Below are 8,084 nucleotides of genomic sequence, written 5' to 3' on the forward strand. Positions count from 1 at the left end.
CAGGCTTTCACGCTGACCAATCCGCCTCTCCATTTCTAACCACGCCCACTGACCTTCAAGCAGAAATATAATGCGACTGAGATTGTGTGTGTCCATCCATAACTTCCACCACAAAATATGGCTGAGTGGAATTTTTATTTAGAGATGCTCCACTAAAATCGAAATCATACAATCTGTTGACAATATTTTTTATTTAGAGATGCTCCATTAAAATCGAAATCATACAATCTGTTGACAATATTTTTTTGCCACATTAAAAACAAAACAAAAAAATAATCGATGAGGTTTTCCCATGAAGGACAGAATTTAGGCCCATCCCTCAAAAAATTCAATGAATATGTAATAGTCCACTAGGAGGTGAGCAAAACAAAACTAATTTTTCTAACTTCAGATGTATTGTTGTGATGAGACGATGGCGTGAAAGTTATGTCCAGACAAAGAGATGCATACAAATTTTCATGAATGGATGAGTTGGGTCGAGGGGCAAACAGAGGGTGCTGTGGGAGATTTTTTTTTGTAATGACAGGGTGCTGGGCAGCTGGATTCTGTTTTCTGATGCGACCAGGGAGCATAGCAGGCCACAGATTGCGCCGTCTGTGGGCTTTGTGTTCATTAGTGGGCCAACAGTGCAGCTCACAAGCATATCATGTTAAAAAGAAATGCCAGGCCACAGTGGGGTTTTCCTGCTGTGTCTGTGTGTGGGGGAAGAGGTGAAGTTGTGGATCAAGGGGAAGGAATTAGTAAACTTCAGTCAAAAAACTTTCCCCTCAATTGAAACCTTCAAACTCATTCCTAATCTCTTATAGTCAAACACCATGTCTGTTAGTTGAGTTTGATTTTAGCCTGGAAAGCAGCCAATTTCTGCCAAGTGTTTGGAGCATCCCCTGATGCAATATTAGGCAGTTGTTGGAATAGGCCTGGTACCAGTTGTTTTGATCTCACTCCTGTTTCTCTGCGTTGGCATGCAAAGATGCTCCCCCAAGAAAAAAAAACAACAACAATTTTAATTTAGTAATTTATTGACCTAATATACCTCAGCTTTGTTTGCATTCTTGTGATTATTCAGTGTTACTCAGTGACTAAAACACCACCCAAAGTCGAGATCACACTTCAGTGTAACAATGAAACTGGATCTGTCCTTGTGTGCTGCATCAAGCTTCAGCAGCCCATTTATCTTTAGTGAGACCACAAGGTGCCTATTGGGTGGTCGCCTGGCACTTGAGCCCAAGCCACCTTCCGCTGATTGTTTAAATGTGGACACTTCTGGATTGAATTGGTGACCTGCTCCCTCTCTCGCCCTCAGTTTCCTTTGTTTCATGTGGCTTGTATCTGCAGCAATCCACATGCGGCTCATCTGGCTTTGCTCACTAGATGACCACCATCAAACTCGTTACTGGAATTCAAATTGCATGAATTGGCAAATGAAACTACATGGGGGATGGATCTGTTTGGATGGTTAGCATAGCAGTCGTGGCGTAATGATTTACAATTAGATTCACAGCACGATTTGTGATTGCTGATTGAATTCAAGAGTGAGATTGGTTTATTTAAAATCATAGGATCCAAAGTGATTTATTGGTCAAGTTTACTGCATTACTGTTGTTTCTCGTAAGAGAATCAGCTAAACATTAATTGTAGGTAAACAAATGAGGAAACCATAATTTAAAAGCAATTAACACTTCAGGTTGAATCAGGAAGAGGTTAAATTAAATTTCCAATAACATTAAAATATTGGCAACAGACATTTCAATAGCAGGTTATTTTATTCACTACTTTGCCTTTAACATAATTTCAACATATATTGACTAAACCGTAGGCTTACCTGCAATGTTGTTTGATATCCAATTTAGAGGTAATACAACCAAACAAAGCACAAAAATCCCTAGTTCCAAAAAGTATCTAAACCAATCCTGGCTTAAGCCTTTAGAGATTTTCTTTCAAGTTTAATAGCCTACAAATTAAATGACTTTTGTATTTTTTAATAATTAATTGTACTTTTACTTTTACCAAAATAGTTGATTTTTACAATTAATTCAACAGTACTTCTAATTAATTACAGAATATCAGTATGTTTCCCATCTCTGCCAATGTTTTTTTTTAATTGATTAAATTGATTTATTGCCTTTTAAAACAATGTTAACTCAATTTATGTCATGCAGAAAACCAAATTGTCAAACAGATCGATATAATTTAGCATAGGTGACCTTTGAAATTCCTTTCAAGGTGATTCTAGTTTAGGATGATGAAGAGCATTTGTTTTCCAAAAAACAGGGATTCCCAATTGGTCATTTTCTAACACACACACACCACCTTTTATTAATTTTATTTTATTAAGCAATTTTCATCAAAAGTAAGCTTCTAGGGTAAAAAACGGAATAAAAATGAAATCTCCTCCACCCGGATCTTACTCTGTTATGGAGGCTACTTATGTGATTTCTTCTTGAAAAACATGTAAATGTGTGAGCAGTGGCAGTGGTGTCTTTGGAATTTCAATTGACAACTGTAAGAACGTAGATTTTGGCTAGATATGTGTTGAGTCACAAAAAAGGCTGAGGTTACAATCTGTCATGTGAAAAGCAACACGCTTTGCGATGACGAGATGAAATGAGGTTTTATTTTCCTGTGCAAAAGATTAGTATCTTACTCCTTTATCTTTCCTAACAATATGCCACCATGACTTACTAGTGACACATTCACTCAAAACGTCGTGGTGTTTTGACAATACAGAGCGAGGCACAAAAAAATGTGCACATGTACAACAATCACGATTGAAACTAACATACATTTAAAGTAAAACAATACAATCTATGCTGGTTGGACCAGTTGATCTCTATCTATAAGTGATCCAACACAAACAGTGTGTCATGAAAACAGGATAAGAGAACTTGGTCACCTGACAGTCTCGTAAAATTTGACAGCATGTACACTTTGACTGGCATTTATATGTGACTTTTGAAGACGTTCTGCAACCAACAATCCACAATTTAACTTGTCTATTTCACTGCAGTTTATCGGCATTAAATATTAAAATGATATATCAGCCGAGATACATTTTTGTAACCCCTGATAATGAATTTTAGGGACCTTTTTTTTAAAGGCGTCATTTACTTGACCTTCCTTCTTAAACCCTTTCCTCTTGTGTGCAAAAAGCCCCATAAATCACTTTCCTGTAAACAGTAGTGACACGCAGCCTGATGTGTATTTCGATATATATTTAGGAGACCACAAGGCTTGAAATCTGAGCCTGGCTATGTTTGAGGGACTCACGTGTGTTTTGGGTGCAGCCTCATTTCTCTGCATGTGTGTGTGTGTTTGCATAAGTGTCTCCGTCTGCTCACAGAGAATTCCGTTTGTTGTACACAGATCCAGTTGATTTGCTCTTATTGGTACGAATCGTACGCCGTCACACTTAAACGCGGCAATGCTACCAGTAACAACAACACAGATTGAGGCCGACGAGCAGGCGAAGCAGCTACGTGACGGCACGGCCGCCCTGACTGGCTGTTCCAAATTACTGAGTTGTTAGGCTCGATGGTGTAAACAAACTCTCTGTAGCGCATATGGTGTGGCAGAAAACAATCCTACTGGAACGGCAATTAAATAATTCACCTCATAGCACATACTGTATAAATATGCCTAAATTCCACGATACATCAGACACAGTCGATGTTTAAATGTGGTTTTGGCAAAAGATTACATCGGTATTTCAGTGTAAGGCACATTACACATTGCCAAAGATAACCATGAGAGGCATTTTAGCTGACTTTGTTTAGTCAAGTTCAGTACACAATGTTGTCCGAAACAGAAACATGTCTTGCAGAGATGGTAAAATGACAGTTGAGACAGTTTACATAGTATATACTTTTAGAGGCCTCAAGAAATTATGTCTCAATCATGTACGTGTTACACAAAACGGTTTGTAATGTTTATTGTTTCCGTGACTGATCACTTGTTGCTAAAAGTCAGAAGCAAAGATTGTATACATTACATTCATATTTATTGTTGTATCAAGTCTTTTCAGTTAATCTAAGTCAAGTCAGTCAACCTGCTGAAGGCTGAGTTAGCAGCTCCCAAGTACAATGATTATTAAATCAATTTAAACCTATATTCACTTGGTTGCAATAGCAAATCAATGTTCAAACTATTAAACTTCATTATTTTACACGCCCCTCCCACCCATTTTTTTTTCCTTATTTGTCCCCAAAACCTAGGACCTTTACCACTGTTACATCATCCTTCCGTTTAGCAACGCTCAATAAGCATTTGGAAACGGAGGAGAGTAATTGTTGAAGTTGATTTCAAAGTATAATTCTTTCTCACTTTTGCCTGCTGTACAACTTGAGCTGCTCAATAGTCCAGGTTTTCAAATACTATCTCATCGCTTCCTGTCAATATTGTGGCTCTGAGTTTGACCCCAAATGAAAGAGCACGTAAAGTACAAGGGGGAAGGATGCCTATGTGGTGGGTAAGGGGTTGGCGACAGATTTAAGGGCCTAGCTGGCAGTGCATGTTTGTAGTGACCATGAGAAGGTTCCCCAAGGATTGGTTTCGAGCCCAGGTGCAGTCTAATAATGAAGATGCTGGATATAAAATCCCAAGTCCTCATGTGAAATCTCAGTCAACACTATGACCCTCTTTAACCCTGGATTAGCTTCCTTTTCCAGGTTTAGGAGCTGACCCCAACATTTCCCCCGCTCCGCTACCTGAACTCTGAGAGACAGACCTCTCCTTGGGGATGGCCATTGGAGTTGTTTTCTGGACTGAAGCCAGCTTGGACTCATCACAACAACAAAGATGTCCATCTGGTAGGGCAAACAGGAAGCTTGGTGTTCGGTCTTGACACATCCATCCTGCCTATTGAAATGAAAGATATTCATTATGTTGCTGTTGTTTTGGATGATTTTACAGTAGTTGTCAAGAGAGTCGATTGTTTTGCGTCAGTGTAGATTTTGTTGATGTATAACATCAAACATGTGTGTCCCTTATCAGTTCGACAGTCTTTTCATTTGTGAGTATTCTTACTTCTTTCATGTGAGCCCGTGACAATGAAGCCATGTTTTAATTACTCGTTTTAGTGTGGAGAAAAAAAAAAATATCCCCACACACAAGGTGATCCAAACATTGACAAAGCTTAGTGGAACAACAAGTCAGTTTCTTTGAGCTTCAACGTTCACTTTGCTCCATAAAGGTCACTTTCATCCTTGTCAATATTAGCATTAAGTGAACACGATGGTACAGTGAACAGGGAAGACCGGCATAGCAACCAGAGGCTCCCTGTCTTCCTTAACAAAAATAGAATTTCCATTTTGTGGTCTCAAATAAGTCTAGTGCTCAACTTCAAACATTATGGGGTTGCCAACTTCTCTGGAAGTTAACTATTTTGACACAAATGGTGGTGCAAGACACATAGCCATGTAATATAACATATAATACTCACAGGCATATATTTTTGTCTCCTGCAAAGTACAACTAATATTACTGCTGAGGCCTTGTGAAGTTTCCACAGGCTCCATGTATAATATATCTGTACGTCTATATTATTTTGCCTCAAGTTGGCCAGGGTGTGGGTACCAGATGAAGCAGCATAAGAGATTTTACTCCCCCATACATTAATATTATACATGACCAAAATGTTTATGGTATTTTTCTGGGAAGGCTGGAACAGATAAATGGTATTTCCTTTCATTTCACAGTGTAAAGATGATTTGAGATGTGTTTTGAGTTAGGATCATGGTTTTCTGATAAAGACACCCACTACAGCACAGGAGTCAAACTCAAGGCTCGGGGGCCAGATACGGCCCGCCACATCATTTTATGTGGCCCGCGAAGATAAATTGTGCATCAAATTCGTGTGTCATTACTAGAATGGCAAATTGTCTTCACTTTTAATAATATCTTTTGTTTTTTAATATTTGACCAGTTTTTACTTGTCTGATTTGAAAACGAGTTATTTGTCAGTTTGTTTTGTAGCTTTTACTGTATATAATATGAGGTGTTCATACATTTATTTGGGTTGACAGTCATAATGGCCCTCCGAAAGAAGCTATGACTACAATGCGGCCTGCGAAAAAAAATGAATTTGACACCCCTGCACTACAACATTAAAAAAGTGAGTGTTAGTAATTGCTCAACCGTGTGGATTCATAGCTCTCATTCATCAAAATGCGTTCTGTAATTCCACACGGAAACTTTCAAGTGTATCTCAATGTGTGTTCACAGATATACGAATAGGAGGCTGTGTTTTATGTGTGTGCGTGATATCATCGTTGTCATTTGTTCTCGTTAGCTGCTACTATTTTGAGCCATACATGTGTTAAAGAGCACATCTTCCACTCATTACACGACGAGAGCTGAAGCTGCAGCCGCCTCCCTGCAACTTGTGTGTTTGTGCGTGGGGGGCAGAAGTGTGTGTTGAAAGGATGTTTTCAGGTTGAGAATGTGGCTGTGGTTAGGCACACTCCTTGTCTGCGGTTCCCTCTCATTCTCTTTCTTAGTCGCTCGCCCACACCTGCCTGTGCTATCTATCCTCATATCTTCATTGGCTTCCTCACACCTGTTGATAAAAGACATCCTCACCTGTCAGCAACAGCCACCCAGCCATTTGTGGAGGAGAGGAAACCACACTGACTGTTTCTCTCTCTGTCTGCAGCTGTTTGCTCTGTCACTTAGATAAACTGATATGAAAACAGAGTGATTATAATTTTCTTGGAAATTTGGAAATATAAAATTAGGTACAAAAGATTGCAGTCACTGAAAACATCAAACATGGTGCGTTTTCACACTCATTATGCTGGCACAAAAAGGAAAATGCAAATGTATAATCTACTGTTGTGGTCTCACAAACTGTTAGACCATTTTTTTGGTGTCGTGGTGCAGATTTGCACTTGGTGATTTGTGCACTCAATGGGCCTTATTTGCATGCCCAGTCAAATTGAGTGCATGGTTGGAATGTTCTTTCTTTCTTTCTTTCTTTCTTTCTTTCTTTCTTTCTTTCTTTCTTTCTTTCTTTCTTTCTTTCTTTCTTTCTTTCTTTCTTGTTGCTAGACTTTGCACATATCGAATTGGGAATAACATAAGGGGGCGTTTCTATACTATTGTGATATGGAAGTAGGCTTTTTCCTGGTCATTCCTCATTTACATTAAAATCAGGGCTGTCCAAGCAATATATCGGTCCAAGCATGCTGTACTTGACATTGCAGAAACAGAAATAGACTCACTGGGATCCATGCATGATATTGGCTTGTAAACTGCAAGATCTCCCCTTGTGGATTTTCTATTAGCCGCACTTGTGACGTGAGAGACCGCCTTTCACTCATAAAGTGTGCGTCCATATTTGACCGCTCCCAAATAGTTGCATTCAGTCAAGGCATTATTAAGATGATAATGATTATAATTTGTTTGTTCAATTAATTGATTTCTACAAGGAGTCAGAGGGATTGTCCCAAGTTGTTATATTTACAAATTAAATAGATGGCCCGCATTTAATTATATAATGTATGTAAGGGTCAAAATGCTTCTGATCAGAAGCGTGATTGCCACTTCTCTCGTTGTTTGAATGATATAACACAATTTTAGGTCATCAATTCATGGCAAAAAAATCATTCAGGAGTTGCGGGGGAGTCAAGCGATACATCATTTGATCATCCTTTGATAAATAGAGAGCTATTGGTGCTGTGAGTATAGGTAGAAGTCTGTGTCTCCTCCAGACAACAATGTGTTAAAGACGTGTGTGTCACACCACTGAATGGAGGTGGCAGGGTGCGAACAGCTGGAGACAAGTTGTAAAGCAGTGAGGTTACAATTGGTGTTAATAGATGCCTTCCTAAAGTGTGGCGCACAATACACATTGAAACACTTCCATGCTTGTCAAGTTGTGTTTGCCGCCATCAGCTACAAATTAGTCCATTTAGATTTTATCAGGACTCACTCTTAGGGCTGTATTTTCAATTTTGAGGTGGCTCTAAGGCTGTGCAACCAAAGACAATATTTTTAAAATAAAAAAAAGTCAAATATTTTTTTTCATCCACAAAAAAGAAGGCCCGACTGCTCCAAAAACATTTGCATGTAGTTGTGTTATTTGCACC

At 38.9% G+C, this 8,084-nt stretch overlaps 1 long non-coding RNA gene across 2 annotated transcripts in view; it reads right to left on the reverse strand.

The window, feature by feature from the left end:
- Window positions 1-3,645: 3,645 nt before the first annotated feature.
- The window catches only part of LOC148398256 (uncharacterized), a 111,502-nt gene continuing 107,063 nt past the window's right edge, over window positions 3,646-8,084 (reverse strand). For both annotated transcript variants that reach the window (XR_015858682.1, XR_015858681.1), the window contains exon 5: window positions 3,646-4,854. This is a non-coding gene — a long non-coding RNA (uncharacterized LOC148398256). The remainder of the gene's footprint in view (window positions 4,855-8,084) is intronic.

Source organism: Syngnathus floridae, chromosome 5 (genome assembly GCF_059516105.1).
Source record: "Syngnathus floridae isolate MCC-2025c chromosome 5, RoL_Sflo_1.0, whole genome shotgun sequence".
In the NCBI taxonomy this organism is placed as follows: domain Eukaryota; kingdom Metazoa; phylum Chordata; class Actinopteri; order Syngnathiformes; family Syngnathidae; genus Syngnathus; species Syngnathus floridae.